This window comes from Pempheris klunzingeri, chromosome 16 (genome assembly GCF_042242105.1).
Source record: "Pempheris klunzingeri isolate RE-2024b chromosome 16, fPemKlu1.hap1, whole genome shotgun sequence".
Lineage (NCBI taxonomy): Eukaryota > Metazoa > Chordata > Actinopteri > Acropomatiformes > Pempheridae > Pempheris > Pempheris klunzingeri.
Genome location: NC_092027.1, coordinates 11424648 through 11438720, shown reverse-complemented (window position 1 = coordinate 11438720; position 14073 = coordinate 11424648). Strand labels below are relative to the sequence as shown.

At 41.3% G+C, this 14073-nt stretch overlaps 1 protein-coding gene across 1 annotated transcript in view; it reads left to right on the top strand.

The window, feature by feature from the left end:
• atxn1a (ataxin 1a) overlaps positions 1-14073 on the top strand; it is an 82656-nt gene that overhangs the window by 54061 nt on the left and 14522 nt on the right. Inside the window, exon 3 of the mRNA XM_070846990.1 lies at positions 3800-3911. The gene's annotated coding sequence lies outside the window, so the exon portion shown is untranslated. The remainder of the gene's footprint in view (positions 1-3799; positions 3912-14073) is intronic.

Genomic DNA, 14073 nt, shown 5'->3' with positions numbered 1-14073 from the left:
CAAGAAGGGTCTTTCTGTGTGGAGTTTGCATCATGCTTCCATGGGTTTTCTCCGGGTTAATTGGTTAATTGGTGACTCTAAATTTCCCGTAGGTGTGAGTGTGAGCGTGAATGGTTGTCTGTCTCTAAGTGTCAGCCCTGTGATTGACTGGCGACCAGTCCAGGGTGTACTCCAGCTCTTGTCAGTTGGGATTGGCTCCAGCCCCCCCCCGCAACCCTGAAGGATAAGCAGTATAGACAATGAATGGATGGATGGATGGATGGATGGATGTTTCTATCATCAATATTTAGTTCCACTTAAACCTTTAACCTAACATTTATCCTGTAAGAGTTTGCCATTCAGCTCTGAATTTAAAACAGCCTTCAGAAGCATTGTTGGGTAAATCTTTTGCTGATGTTAGCCCTTGAACCCAGCACTTGTGGTTCTACAGACTAAAGCCACTTTAAAAACAGACCGCTGTTAGGCAAAACTTGTACAGTAGGTAAACACCATGGCAACCAGCCATGGCGATTATTAGAAGACAACGTTTTTTTGACCACACTTGGCGAAGAGAGAATGAAAAGAATGCAAGCACTTAAACAGGTGAAGTGATGAAGAGTGAGTGGACAAAAGTATTCATATTGAAATCAGGCCAGCATGTAGTCAAGTACAGAGAAACACTCATGCAGAGAACACTTGTTACACATGTTGAATATTGTCGCCTTGTGATCTAGATCGCCACACACACATACACACATAAAAGAAAAAATGTTGAACCCATTCATCTACTGGGGCAGGTTACGGCAGTGGGACATGCACACAAAAGACTGCACTGTCATTTTTTAAGTCTCGTTCTGTTACTTTAACACTGGATCCAACATTCAGCTGTACTGGCAAAGCGCCTTGAACAAAGACACCAAACTCTCACCAGTTAAAATTTCTCTTGATGACCGTAGTAGATGCCTCAGCGTGCATATAACATCTCTTTGGCCACAGTGTTTCACTGGGTGAAATAGACTCACACACGCAAATACTGTAAGTGGGTGTTTCTTTTTAAATAGTTTATGCTCTTTACTGTGGCACTGAGCATTCTCTATGGTTTTGTATGGAGGTTGAATGCACATTGTGTCTGCTAAATTAATGCAATACAATGTAGTGTAGGTACACACTGGGCTTGAACACACACAATGACATATAAAGCCACACACACAGACGCAGACACAGTTCATTGCAGGTGCTGGCCGCTCCACTGTGCTTTGCAATTCAATCAGCTGTTCACTTAATGTGGTTTACACTGAACCATTCCTGACTAATTTAGCTTGTCTGATTTCTAGATTGGACATGATGAATTGAGACAGTGTGTCTTTAGTGTGTGTGTAAGGAGAAGCTTCTAATCAAGCTGAAAAGGATTTATATTGCATTTATAAGGTCACGTCATGTTTGCTGTGCATTTCTAAATTGCTTCACAAAACAAGTATAAGGACTGCTTGTACATTTTTATCTTCATAATAGCTTTTGTCTTTTTGTTATATTTTAGAAAAGCTGGAGGCAGCCAGCCACTGTCTCCAGGTTACATAAAACCCGTCCCATCTTGGTAGTCTGGAGGCTCCTTCTCTCTCCTGGCACCACCTTGTGTTACATTGGGGCTTTCGATTTTCTGTATAGGTTATTTAGTATCATCGTAGTCAGCCTGGCAGTGTGTTTCCCTACCTTAGAATCTTTTAGTTAATCCCTGATCGTTTCCTGTGGCCTCACAGCTGGTGGTGTACAGGTGGTTTATTTAAACTAGACATGTTTAAGCACTAGCAGGCATCATAGTATTTTCCGTAAAAAGTTGGTAGAGTTTTGGAATTAAACCCTTGCTATCTGTCCCTGTCCCTCCCTCTCTCCACCTCCTCCCTTTTCCGCTGACGTTTTTCAGCTTTCCATACTCCCTGCTGCGCATCGCTGGCTGTGCCAGTGTTGTCCTCGCAGTGAGTTTCTATTCTGCTGCTTCTCTGCCACCATCTGTTTCTCTCTCTGTCTCTGCCTTCCTATCGCCTCTCTCTTTCTCCCTGTCTGCTTTACCTCGTCGTCCTTTCTTGTCTCTGTCTTCCTTCCTGTTGCATCTCTATTTGTTACTTTTTCTTCTAACTTTGTTGCTGTTTTTTCCTTCTTGGTTTCTGTCTTCTCTCACCTCCATCCCTCTTTCTTCCGAACCTTTTATATACTATATGATGAATTTCTTTGCCAGTTAGTGTCTGCTAATCCATGGCCTCAGTATCATTTCTATAATTTCTCCCACTGTTTATGCCTTATGCACACACAAACAAGTCTGACACTATACTATAGCGCATTGTGTAAGCCTATTGATTTTCGGATGTCTGCCATACCAGACGTTCCTCTGTTTCTTTTTCTCGTCATGTATCTCCCTCACTGCCCCATTATCCTGCCTTATTTCCACCATAGCTCCCGTCTCCTGTACAGTGGAGTTACCAGGCATAACATAAAACGTGTGCATGGAATGATGTATTTTACCATTACTAATGTAACACACAAACAAAAGCAGCCATATACCATAATTCCCCTCTTTGTCTTTCTTAGGCTGCAATAAAACACTTTCTCACAGCTAGACAGCGACGCACACGCACTCGTACAAATACTAAACACACTCCTACCCACCTCCTTCTTTGTCTTTAGACATGTAAAAAGTGGGTCAGTAGGATGTTTGGCATCCCACACACCTCCACACACACAACAAACACACACACACACACACTGCAGATGACTAACAGCAGGGAACATGTCCCTCATATCCCTTAACATCCCCATCATTCCACCACAACCTGCCTAATTAGTCCCACAGAGTGTGTGCACACTGTCAACGATCAGCCAGTCTGTCTCTTACGCCGGTGTGTGGGTGTCTGCTTAAGTCACCTTGTTGCACATTAGATGTCTTTAAAGATGCACTGGAGTTTTTTTTTCCATGAATGTGACAGGTCCTGTTTATAATGATGACCTGTATTTGCATTGCAGTTTTTAAAATACTAAAACACTTTGCAGTCGGTAGCAAATGAAAGCTACAGAATGAAAAGATGCACTGCGAAAATGTCAAACAAGAGCAAGGTTTAAAGGGCTTAAGTGAGAACATCCAACTAGAAGAATGGACAAAAATGTTTGAAAGCCTGTTAAAGATACATACACAGTGGGCTTTCACTGAATACTTCAAAAATGCTTATCCTTGCATACTTAGGCTGTAATTTCATTTCATATTTAAGTGCTATATAATATCCTCCACTTTGTGAAACGTATGAAATAATTTTACTTTACTGCCTGTCTGGAGTGATCTTTTTTGCATAGAAAGTCTTGCAGTAATTTATTGTCCTTTTTTCACTTCACATCAATATACAGAAGTTCACTAACTCAGATTCAATTTCATCATCATCATCATCATCACCCTGTACTTTTTTGTTATGTGTTACAATGGCGCATTGGCACATCCATGCATACAGGAAGTCAGAGGCTGTTGGGATGTGAAAGACAAATGTTTTGCATGTTGCTTGTCTGTCTCTATTTGAAGCAAGATGTGACAATCCCATGAATTTGTGTCTGTTTATGGATCCAAGTTACAAGCATTGCTGTGTTAAATAAACCTGATGCATCCTGAGTTGAGTGTCCAAATACATTAAGCTGTATATAGTTCCTGCTGATGTTTACAGCACAGTTATCACCAGTGTGTCCTGCCATGTTCTAACGTAGATGTTGCATTCAAAAATTGCAGGGTCGATTAAAAAGTCCTTTCCCTACTTTAGTTTAAACTTTTGTTGTTTTCATCCACCAGGGAGTGCTGAGTCCCTCAACACACCACATTCTCGGATAGTCTGGAACCCTCTCCATGGGCCGTACCACCTGCTGACAAACCAGGGGGGTCTGGAGGAGCTGTGTTGAATGAGGTGAGATTGTCCCTGTGGTTAACATGTGCCATCATAGTTTTCTTTTTAAGTAAATTCTCTCTTTTTTTGCTATGCAACTTAATTTTGTGTCATATCTTTTTAAATATGAACTGTGGTTGTGCTTGATAAGCTAGAAGAAGTGGTTCACTGCCTCTAACCTAAAAGCTGCTAGTCTGACTGTCATGTTTAATTTGATGTTATTAGTTCTGACATCAAGGACTTTTCAGCCCTGTGTTTTCTCCATAGCCAAGAGCCTTGTTTTGCTGATAAACCTGTCACCCTGGTCACAGCACAGATGCATGTTAAGTGCATTTGATTTTAATGTGAGTAAAGTGGCAGATCATCGCATGCACTGCTCGCAGTGATTGAACCAAGTTTTTCCTCTCTGTTGCTTTGAGCCACAGCACATCCTAAATGTACGCCTTGGTTCAAATTAGTGGCTTACTCTTCAAATCCTCACTCTCTGTCATGAAACATAATGAGTTCACCAAACCATATGGAAGAAGACTTTTACTCTCACCCACTCTCTCAAACGTCTGCATAAAGGTTAAAGAAAAACAGTTAGGAAGATAAGAAGACGTATTTCAGTTACTGAAATGAAGCCAGTGGGCCTTGGTTAACAAGGAGGAGATGGATTTTTTAGGGTCTGCTAGTCTGCCTAGTGACAGTGTGTTTGTTTATAAGGCCGCGTCTGAGCTCTCTGTTGGAGCAGCAATATATTTTCATGAATAACATCTTCAGGAACCACTTAGTGACGGGTCTTCCTGTGAGAATGGAAGCCTTATTGGCAGTGCTGAGAGTGCGAAAAACACCTTATAAATAATGTCTCTGTAAGGCCTGAGGATGGGGGAATCTATTGTAGTTTATTGCTTTGTTTATATTAATTACTTATGTGTGTGTGTTTGGGTTTCTATGCATGTTCATTGATGAATCTCAGTATAAACAAATTGGCCATTCTTTAAATATCTAACGAACTACAAGCTACATCTGCTTTGATTTTTCTCTGAATTACTGGCAGCACAATTGCAGTCTTTTTTATGGTAATACTGATTCCCAGAGGAGAAGTTCTCTTTTCACTTTCTCCCCGTCCACGGGGAAGCAGGAGCGCAGGGTCAGCTGCAGAATAGCACCTTTGGAGCTGCTGGCGATTATCTTGCTCGCAGACATTTCAGCAGAGCAAATGCTTGAGGTCAAGGATTTGAACTCAGGCCTTCTGGTTGATGAATAGTGTCTCGGCTCACTGTAAGGCATTTTTCCAGTGAGTCAAAGAAAATCAATATGAACAAACATTCAAGCAAAGTTTTTCAAGTTCTCTCCCCCAGATTGCTCTACATGTTTGGATATGAGTGTTTCCACTTTCCTTGAGGGATACTCTGCATGTCTGTTTACTGCTGTTGTGAGCAATAAACAATGGACATAGGTGACTTTAATAACAAACACTAACTGACCTCCACCAGGAGCAGAGTGGACGATTAATGTCTGAATTTACTAGAGTGCTCTGATACTAATTGTCAGGTCAATTCTCCAGGCGGCACTCATCCGTCCAGCAACAAACTAATTAAAACCATTTAATTATTGCACTGTACCTGCATCAACATTGCAGACATTAAAAAGTTAAATTCTGAGCAACAACTCAGCCGTATAGAAAAGCTGAATATGTAGAAGTCCTTGCTAAATATTATGCTTAATAACTTCTTTTCATGAATGAGTGATGCAATCTAATTTAGCTAAGTAGTAACAGCAGTGTGCTTTTCAAATTTTGCCCACTGTGTTACATGTCATTAAACCCATATAGTAACAAAATAATTAGGGATAATTTGTTGGTTAAAATCAGATCTAGTGTAATGATTTGTTGAAGTAAGTATCTCTTATACAGCATTTCCATGCTTTCGGAGTGGAGTCCATGTTGCTGTCTGTTCTGTTGCTTCAACATTTGGTGCCTCGTAATGGGAGAGGGGAGTGCACCCTGGTCATTAACAGACATGCTTGTTTAAATGTACACTAACACACACACAGATTTATGTACACACTCACTGAGAGAATACTCTCATTAATCCCACAGGGCGCAGACAATGTGGAGAGTGATGCAGTTTCTCTGCTGGAATCTCTGTGTCTATGTGTGTGTATTTCTTTCTTTCTTTCTTTCTTTCTTTCTTTCTTTCTTTCTTTCGATTGAAGTGTATGAGACTGTACGTCCCTCCTTCACACTATCACCCTCTTTCTCACTGAATCCAAGGAGTAAAAAGTGTGTGTGTGTGTGTGTGTGTGTGGGTGAGAAAAAAGTAAAAGAAAAAAAAAAGAGAGAGAGAGAGAGAGACGGTGCTATTCTTGGCTGGTTGGGGAAGTCTTGGCTCCCTGGCGTATGGGAAAAGTGCTCTTGGCAAGTCTCGAACCGAGGCATTCCTTTATGCTGTCCTCTTGAAACACTCACACACAGAGACAAATACACAAACTTGTTTTTGTCACTGAGGGGGATATTGCATTAACTTGTATTAATTCTCTTGAGATGAAACCATAAAGCCTATATATTAAACCTAACCACTGCATTGACAATAAAACCAAAGACTTTGCCCTAAAATGTAATGGTTTACCTTGTGTGAGCAGGAGCCACAACATGAGTAATAGAAGAACACACACGCACACCCCAAAGAGACTAAAGCTCACATTCAACATGCTCCTTCAGTTACAAACTGCTGAGTTTTTGCTGTTTTGTTTTCACTCTCTCTCTCTCACACACAGACTCTCAATCAGGTCTGCACACACACAAGCGTCTACTTGCACGCTCGCTCGCTCACTCACACACACACACACACACACACACAGAGGAGAAAGACTAAACGCAGTCTCAAAAGAGAGATTTCTAGTAGTACTACATTATGCCCCGAGGCCCAAAGCCAGGGTTTCACTGTCACTCACTCACACACACACACACACACACACACACACACACACACACACACACACACACACACACACACACACACACACACACACTCAGACACAGATACAATTCTGCACAATATCCTCAAAATCAATTGCCTAAGGAATGGAAGGTTGTCTGCATGGATTCTATCAGCTAATAGATCTCTTAAGTCTCTCTCTCAAAGTCTCTTTCTCTCTCTTTTCTCTCTCTCTCTCTCCCTCACTCTTTCTCCTCTTGTCTCTCTTTCCTCGTCCCTCTCACTGCAGTGCTCACTACAAGGTGACATCATTGTGTCTCTCCACCTTTCTCCTGCTCCCTCTTAATTTTCTCGTGATTTTATCGTGCTTTCCCTCTCCTCCTCCCCACCTCCTTCTCTCCTCTCCACTTTTCATCTGCTCCTCCCTCCTTTGTTCCTCACTTTTCTTTCCCTCTGTACTTCTCCCATCCACTGTGAATGCTTACATAACTACTGTCAAACTATTATCATTCACACTGTCAGTGGTCTAAGTTTGGCGTTGTAACTGGGTCTGGGTCAAAGGGTTTTGTGTTTTGTAGGGATGTATACAAGCACCCTCAAGATATCTGTGTGTGTGTGTCTGTGTGTGTCTGTGTGTGTCTGTGTGTCTGTGTGTCTGTGTGTCTGTGTCTGTCTGTGTCTGTGTGTCTGCCTCAGCCTCTAAAACATATCATTTTCAGTCAAGAATTTTGCTCACAAAAAAAGTAGCACACACACACACAAAAAGTACTCGCTGGTCTTTCCTTAGTTTGAAAAGTCCCACCCAAAGAATGTCACTGAGATGGAATTTCCTTTCATCTGTGTTTGTGTGTACAATAAGTGTGTGCGTGTGCATAAAAACTACGAAAAATAATGATGTTGAAAGAAAGTGAAAGACTAGAAAGACTCACATTGGAGGCCTGTGAAGTTGGTCAGTCAGACTCGACTCGGCAGTGTATACTTGAACATTTTAACAGTCCACTGCTGACAAACATAAACTATGGCTCATGTAGGTAGTCACAGAATTTTACTATCAAAATACAAATAATAAGAAAGAGTCCAACCAATGCATAAGCAGGCAAACATATATTTTCACTTTGCAGCATTTTTATGTATGTGTGACTTTTAATACATTTTTGTTTTATATGATCAAATTTCAATGACGTTTACTTCAGAAGTCTTGAGAAGCACACACAATGTGCCCTCTGGCTACATGCACTGTATTTTAGGGAAGGGTTACCATTTATGATTTAGTTACTCATAAAGCAAAAATATAAAAAATCAGGCCAATTGTTGTCTTAACTTTCTTTCATTGTTGCAACATAAAACACTGACCCTTTGCAAACAGCACACACAATACAAGGTTCATTCTGTCGAAATTGCCCAATTGACTGGGACCATTTCCCTTCTGGGAGTCTGACAGCAATAAGTGTGGCTATTCAACATGATTATATACATTGGACTGAATAGAGTGAATGGAATGGACATGCATAAGGATTTGTGTATTTTATTGTTGTGTTCAACACGCAGCTTTTAGCCTTAGGAGTTGACACACTGCTGGGCAGCATGCAGACACCTGTGGAGTGTGTTGTGATTGTGTTGTGTGTGTGTGTGTGTGTGTGTGTGCCTGGCTGTGGGATTTATTTGTTTGGATGATGGCTGAATTCTGTATAGCTCTGTGTACTGCATGTGTGTCCTGTTGAGTCTCAGGGGTGTTGCATGTGTGTTTGTGTAGAGCAGCAGAGGCCTTTGATGATTTGTGTGGGTCTGCGTGCTCAACCAGCGCGGCTGCCTGTCTGATATTTTTGTCTGTGCGCCTTTGAAAAGGTGGAACACATTATTCGCTGACAAGGACACATGCTGAGCAGTCGCCCACCTCTCCTTCATCCACACAATGCCCGCTGCCATGCCCATTCATGCCAATTAGTGCCAGTCTGCCTGCCTATGCCCATTACAGCGGGGTAGTTCACCTTCAGCGCACACAACAATATGGTTCTCTGTCCTAGATGTAGACACACACACCATCAGGAAAGAAAACGGTTTGTTCTTTTCTTCCATTCTGACATACAAGAGAAAATGATGTGTGTGTGTGTGTGTGTGTGTGTGTGTGTCTGTCAGCCTTTTCTCAACCCGACCTCTGACTTCAGCTGAGAAATGATCAAACTCCCATCATCTCAGTCGGACTGTGCTTACTTGTGTGTCTGATCACGTCCCACTCACGTGAAAAGAAGGTGCGATAAGAGGATTTGCTTTAAATTAGCAGTGCAAATTGACTTTTTGTTTGAATAGTGAGGAAGGAAACACATTTTAAAGAAACAATATGTGGGGCTCATTTAGGTATATGAAGATACAAGAAAATACTTAAAAAAGACTTTCTTTGAGTCGTGGTAACAAGAAAGACACTGTGGTCGACAGAAATGCCTGCTGCTGCCCTTGTTCCCTGAACAGATGTGACCTGAGAACATACAAAAGATGTTTGTTCTAAAAGTGCAGCTGAAACGATTGGGAAAATGGGTTATCAGCAATAATCAATTGTCTCTCAAGTGTGAATAATTGCTGCTTTTTTATTCCTCAATGAATGATTATTATAACTGCTTTGCTGTTAGGCATAGCTAAAAGCAACAGGGATTGTGTCGCTTTTTTTCAGCCAAAAAGTGGAATAATGAATCGTGAAAAAGATGCTTTAATCATTTACAAATTCAACACATAGTGGTTACAAATATTACGTTCAAGCTGAAGTCCATCTTTAACTTTTCAAGGTTAACTTTATTATCCAAAAAGGAAACATGAAATATTTGTAAAATTTTGAAAGGAATGATGTTGTAGTTGTTTTAAAAGTTCATTGAGCTGTCATAGTGCAAATAAGCTTGCAATTTTTCAATATTCTAATTTTTAAAAAAGAGTGACATTCTCTTTTAATACATGTTAGGGTCTTGTGTTGAAGGAACGGACAAAGGCGTGATCGCTGCATGGGCAGAATGAATGAACATTCATTCATGGTGTAATGATGAATGGAGTTTGAATTGCATTTATCTGTCCCTTTTCTCTCTCCTCTTTTCTGTCTTACTCTTCTCTTTTCTCTCTGAAACTGCCTCTCCTCCTACACTTCTCTTACTCTTACTCCCTTTTGTGCAGAAACGCACATTCTCTGAACAGGATTATATATTGTCTTTGAAATAATATTTGGGTGTCTATGTCTGTGTTTGCCCTTGAATGAGTGTGTTGGACATTTGCCTGCTTGTTTGTGCATCTGAATGTCTGTGATGACTGCTGTTGTTTGTGTGTGTGTCTGTGTGTGTGTGAGAGAGAGGGGGAGTGCATGTGCGAATACATGCTTTGGACGTGTGTGAAAATGAAAGAGTGAGAGAGCATCAGTTCATGTTTGTGTCTGCAGATTTATGTGCTTGTGCATCTGTGTGTGTGTGTGTGTGTGTGTGTGTGTGTGTGTATGTACTCAGTAGGATTATACAGCAATAGAGGAGCTTAGCAGTGATTTGCCCATCCATTCCAGTCCCTCCCTAATCCTGCACACACACACATGCATACTTCTTTGTGAGTGTGTGTGACTAGCAGGGATCTAATAGTGTGTGTGGATTAGTAGGTTTGTGAATGGGATGTGGCTTGGGCTGAAGTAGCACACTACACTGCCAGCAAGTTAACACAGCCTGGCAGAGGGTTTGTGAGAGAGATGTAGGGGTATGGAAAGTGAAAGATATTTGTGGAGTGCGTAAAAGGCCCAAGGTTCAGAGTGCACTGTTAACGTGATTATGTATTATTGTACAAAAGGTTATGAATAATAGATTATGATGAGAACATGGGTATGATATGATTAACGTGCTGTAATAAGGGTGTGCCTTCAAAAAGCCAGCCTTGCAGGGATCATTTGTGTGTGTGTGTGTGTGTGTGGCTGTGCGTTTTTGGTATATGACCATTAGATGGCTCTGCACCTGCTGTCTCACAAGCTCACACACACACACACACACACACATGCAGTCACACATACATACACACACAGACAGATGGAAAGACAAGGATAAACAAGAGAGTTGAGACTTTCTCCGACAGAGACGAAGGTGGTGGTGGTGGTGGTGGTGGTGGGGTAGACGGGTAAGGAGAGAGTAGGGGGAGGGGGCTGTTGTCATAATCACAGTGTGTGTGTGAAGTTTGCGGGGGCGACGAAGAGAGCGAGAGAGTCAGTACGTGTGGGTGAGAGGGAGAGAGAGAGAGAGAGAGAGCGGAGAAGCCTGTGATATGTATATAGGTGTGTGTGTATATATAGAAGCTTTTCATCAGTTTCCTTAGTGACTGACTGTGACTGAGACTGTTCTCCGCTCTGCAGAGACAGAAGAAATGAAAGAGGGGAGTAGAGGAGTAGTCGCTGAGAAAAATGTTACTGCACTTTACATTACATTGACTCATATTATGAGGAGATTATTGATTGCATTTTGATGGGTTCGTTGTTATCAAGAATCCATTGCCCATATCTACATTAAACTTTCACCTGACAAATTCACTGAGGCACTTCTGAAAAATATGACTGAAGACATTACAGAAGAGACCATTCTGGTACCCAGAATGGCCTGTGTTAACTATAAGTAAATAATTACAGTATCTTATGAAAAACAGAGTGGAGGTCGGATATCTGCATTCAAAAACACTGTACATGTTTGTCATGTTATTCTCAAGATCCAGATGTATGAAAAAATTAAGAGATCTTAGTGATTTCTTATAAAATCCATCAGTCATCAACTAGAGGTGTAAATTATAAGGAGGTGACAGATTTAAGCTCGGGGACAATTAAACATGGATTCTGCAGAAATGGTGAGCAAGTGATGTGATGGTCTCCAACTGTTATTAACATCCGGCCAAAACAGGTTTGTTGATCGAAATGGCTTGAAGAGACAGTGAAGAGACTAGATTTCAATGTGGGTCTAGAGTACGGGTTTGGAGGGTAGACGTTTGTGTGCAATTTGAAAATCATCGAAGGGAGTTGACGTGCAGGTACTTCAGCTGGACCAAGAAAAGACAGAGCTCAAATCACCTTTCAAAAAATGTGAAAACTCATGATTTATCTACTTATTTGCCACTTTCACTTCTCTCTCTTCACCACTCTCTCGCTGTGCTTTTACTTGACAGCAGATTGTAAACAAGCCCACTCAATTGAAATATCATTAAAAGCCAAGATACTTAAATCAGCTGCTAAAGCAACAGGTGAGTTTTTTTTTGCTGTTGCTGTTGAGGTCACCTGAGAAAATGGATAGTCTGTGAAAAAGTCTAGTCTGGTCTGGTTTTCTCTGAGCTTCTGCTGATTTAGCTTTCTGTCTTTATCTTATTCTTATCTGTTTACTGAGTCTATATGTTTGGATCTCTTTCTTTACTTTCTTCCTTTAGACCTCAATATTGACATTAAAGACATCATGCATCAAGGGTTTATTTGTAATATATGCAAGACAAACTCATTAAAGGATACATACTTTGATAATATTATCCAGTAGTGCATCTAAAACCCCCAAATTTTCATATTAGTTTTTAAACAATTACATGGTTTAGTTTCAAAACCAGCAGGAAGCAACCATGCCTCTAACAATAGCAAAAACTACTAACAGAAGACCAAAAACAGATCAGTGTTTACACAAAGTCAAACTGCACCAGCACAAAAAGTCCAAGAAGAGAAACGTCATAGCACTGCTCCAGTACATTGCTTCATTGACAGATTATGTAAAATATTAATATGAAACATCATAACTCTTAGTGCTTATCACTAAAAATGCCTTCCATAATAAAATAAAAAAGAGCCCAAAGAACTCTCAGATTATCACTTTTCAATCCTCTTACTGAGCCAAGCCTCCTTGGGTACATTTTGTACGTTCTTTTTGACCACTTTACGACATTAAAAGCAAACTTTGAAATGTCCCTTCCCCTGCAATAGTTAAACACTCCATGAAAATCCAATGTTGAACACCAGGATTGATATCAAGCACACAGGAAGACCAACCAACACAAACAGGATGCGTTTTAGTGCATGTTTAGTCCCATTGAGTCTAGTGGGAATCATTACAATTCTGCATGTGTGCGTTACGAGGGAGCATCCACTTCTTCCCTGTGCGTGCTACATCTCTTAGCATTGAGGAGCACATTTCATCTATATTTACTTCCAAATGGTCTTTTAACTAGGTCAGCTAACTAACGGAAATAGACTGCTGCACACTGTCAGTGAAGCAATCAGCCATGACATCTAGTGGTCAAAAGCAGGAAGTGCAGCCTTGTGTAGCATAACACATACTGTACCTGGGGAAATAGGAATACAGAGATAGTTCTGATGTTGCTTGTCTGTCTGTCCTTGATCTCATTGTGTTCTTCTTAAGCCGTTGTGTTTGAGCATATAACACATAGGAGTGTGTTTGCACATGTGAGACTAGATGTATTTAGAGTATTTACCAGTATATACCGTAGGTGTGTGTCTATATCTATTTTTATATGAAGGCACGAGTGTTGAAGATATGCATAATCCTGAAATGATATGTCAGTCAACCAAACATTCTCAAAACATTACTTTGGATTCTGGGATTGGTCATTTTTCACTTTTGTCTGACATTTTATAGGTTATGATTAATCAATGAATAGAGAAAAAAAACGACAGATTAATCACAGTTTCAGTCTGAGATACATGAATATCTGTAAGTGTACATGAGTTTTCCATGTGTCACTCTTTCATGTACTCTCTCTCTTTAATCTCTACTGCTCACTCCCTCCCTCCCTCACTCGCTCCCACTTTACCTCTCCCAAACTCCCCCTCTCTGCCCTTCTCACTGAAACAACCTCCCACCCTCTCCCTCCCTCTCTCTCGTTCTCTTTCGCTGCTTGTAAGCGGTCTCTGGGCGTGCAGCCAGCTGGCGTGTGTGTGTTTTTTGAATGAATACCTGATGAAGTTGGCCGAGCAAACCGTGGGAGGGGCCCTGTGTGTGTGTGTGTGTGTGTGTGTGTGTGGGTGTATGTGTATGTGTGTGTGTGTGTGTGTGTGTGTGTGTGTGTGTGTGTGTGTGTAGGGCAGACAGAGTGAGAGCTCTGGCTCGCATTCAGCCCCTTGCATAATACACGTTGGAGCTCTGCATGCGGGACTCCCTCCCTGTGGGCGTGTGCAAGTGTGTGCTACCAATTTTGTGTGTGTGCGTGTGTGTGTGAGGGAGAGAGAGAGAGATCACCTGAGTGCTGTGTATCAGTGGTAGTGAGGGAGCTTCCTGCCT